At 37.9% G+C, this 2,610-nt stretch overlaps 1 non-coding gene across 1 annotated transcript; it reads right to left on the bottom strand.

Moving 5' to 3' along the window:
• Positions 1-241: 241 nt before the first annotated feature.
• LOC127563719 (5S ribosomal RNA) lies at positions 242-360 on the bottom strand. The gene has a single exon (XR_007954145.1). It is a non-coding gene; the product is annotated as a 5S ribosomal RNA (ribosomal RNA).
• Between the last annotated feature and the right edge of the window lie 2,250 nt (positions 361-2,610).

Below are 2,610 nucleotides of genomic sequence, written 5' to 3'. Positions count from 1 at the left end.
TATTTTTACCTTCTGAATCCAATTCTCCCTGTGCAACAAGAAAACTGTTCGGTTCTGCACACATATATTGTATCTAGGATATACTGTAACTTATTCAACATGTATAGAACTGCTTGCCATCTGGGGAAAGGGGTGAAGGGAGGGAGGGGAAAAATCAGAACAGAAGTGAGTGCAAGGGATAATGCTGTAAAAAATTACCCTGGCATGGGTTCTGTCAATAAAAAGTTTTTTTTTTTTTTTAAGCCTACAGCACCCAGTATTCCTAGGCGGTCTCCCATCCAAGTACTAACCAGGCCTGACGCTGCTTAGCTTCCGAGATCAGATGAGATCGGGTGCGTTCAGGGTGGTATAGCCATAGACAATAAAAAGTTATTTAAAAAAAAGTGTTGGTGTAGTATCTGTTCTCTGAGAGATATGGAATGGAAATTTTGATTCTGCAGAAGGGAGAAGAAGCCAAGATGTTTAGATATTCTTTTCCATCCTCCTTTCCCAACCTCCATACTCCCCTCAATCAAAAAACTCCAAACATACCACTTTTGTTTCATATATAAAAATTATGTGTCTGAATACAAGAAAACATGAAAGCAATGATGATGACAATCTCATTAGTACCAATCACATATACATTTTAGCATGACTCAGTATGTTTAGAGTGAAAATATAAGGACAGAGTTGATTTTGCTCTGCTTAACTTTCAGTTTCTTCAGAGTGACAGTGAAAAGAGAAAGATACATTAAAAGGACATCAAACAAGAGGATGTAAGAGCTTCACAACTTCCTTCCTTGATCTCTTTTAACAAGCACTCATTGGTATGCATGGTAATGTTCTCCTGTTTAAAAAATCCCCTGCCTTCTCCTTCAAAGACAATTCCCAGATGCCTTCATGTAAAAATTTCATGTATGAATCATAATGAAAACTGACTAGTTTGCCATTGATCTTTTTCCAACAGTCTGTTTCCTCCATTCTTCATTTTTTTTAGGTTGCTGGATAATTTGAAAGTAAATTGACTCATTCTTGAGCAGGTTTCCTGTTTCTTGAATGAAATAGAGAAGGGATTCGTTGTAGTTTTGAAACTACATTAAAGAGTGATGCTATTGATAAAAAAGTATTGAAATTATTATATGAATACTGAGTGGGATAATGGGGACTGTTACTGGACCAGTCCTTCCAAAGGGATTGGGGGTAGTGACTCATGGAGGCATCTCTCATAGATGACAGACTCATAAGTAATAGGGAAGAGGAGTACTGTAGGAGTAATAAAAAACACAGTGAAATGAAAATCATCCTGCTTGCCATTTAAAAAATATTATTTATTCTAAACTTAATTATCATAATAATCAACATTTTTATAGTTTTTTAAAGTTTGCAAAATGATTTAGATACATTATCCCATTAAAGCTTTGTGACAACTTTGTGATTATGGTACTGCAGGTATCTATATAGTAACCATAAATGAAAACAAACATTAATATGTGTACAAAAAATAAAATTTATTTAAAGTTGTATAAAAACATGTATATTGACTTTAACAAGGTAAGAGCAAAAATGTCCTCTTTGTTATCATATTTCCTTCTGCATATTTTTCCATTTTTGTTTCCTATTTTAGATGGGACATGGCTTGTTATCATTGATTATCAACCTTCACTTTAACCTAGAGTCTAGAAAATGGGGGATACAAAAACTAGAAAATTCAGAGTATAAAGAAGGTACTAGGACTTCCAGTGCCAATATGGCAGAATGATGAAGGAACACTCTGAAGTCCTCCCAAATTCCCCTTCAAAGTACTAGAACATCACCTCCGAATTGGTCTAGGAACAGGGAAGCAGCTTATCAGTATGACAGGAAAGCTCACTGGATTAGGAAGGAGTGAAGTTCAACAGCAGCAGCCACAATATGGGGGCTTTCAACAAGGTTCCAAACCTTGTTGAGATTCTACCCTTCTGTAAATCAGCAACATCCTAGACAAGTTATTAGTCTGTGCTGCTCAGCAAGGTCCCATCCCAGCAACCCCATTCCTAGCATAAGCCACTAGGGAGGCCTTGATCCCACTGCTGACCAGTAGTGAAGTCCTGTCCCAAGCCTGTCCAACAGTGAGATTCTACCTGGGGAAAGACTTTGTTTCCATAGCAACCCACCAGCTGGATCCCACCCCTGGGGCAGATCAGCACTAGATCTGCTGTCACCAGTCACTAGAAAGACTCTGCTACCATAGCAACACAGAAGCAAGGCCCCAGTTTTGGAGCAGGCCAGCAGCCAAACCCTACTTCCAGGGGAGGACAATAGAGAGGTCCATCCTCCAATATAAGCCAGAAGGGAAACCTACCCTCCAGAGAAAACAAGAAGCTAAGTCTTGAAACCCAGTGAAAGCTGTCAGAAAAACCCAAAGCCCCAGCACAAAAAACTTGAAACAATGTAGGACCAGAACCTAACTCTCCCACAAAAACACCAAGTCAACAAAAAAAAGAAGAAAAAATGAGCAAAAAACTAAAAAAAGAGCTGATTAATAGAAAGTTACTATGGTGATAGGAAGAATCAAGGTATAAATTTAGAAAAAGGCAGTACTGTTAAAATGGCTATATGTGAAGACTGAAAGAAAAATGTAAATTGGTT

Source organism: Antechinus flavipes, chromosome 4, assembly GCF_016432865.1.
Source record: "Antechinus flavipes isolate AdamAnt ecotype Samford, QLD, Australia chromosome 4, AdamAnt_v2, whole genome shotgun sequence".
NCBI lineage: Eukaryota > Metazoa > Chordata > Mammalia > Dasyuromorphia > Dasyuridae > Antechinus > Antechinus flavipes.
The sequence above is the reverse complement of the archived record's forward strand: the minus strand, read 5'-3'. Positions and strand labels throughout refer to the sequence as shown.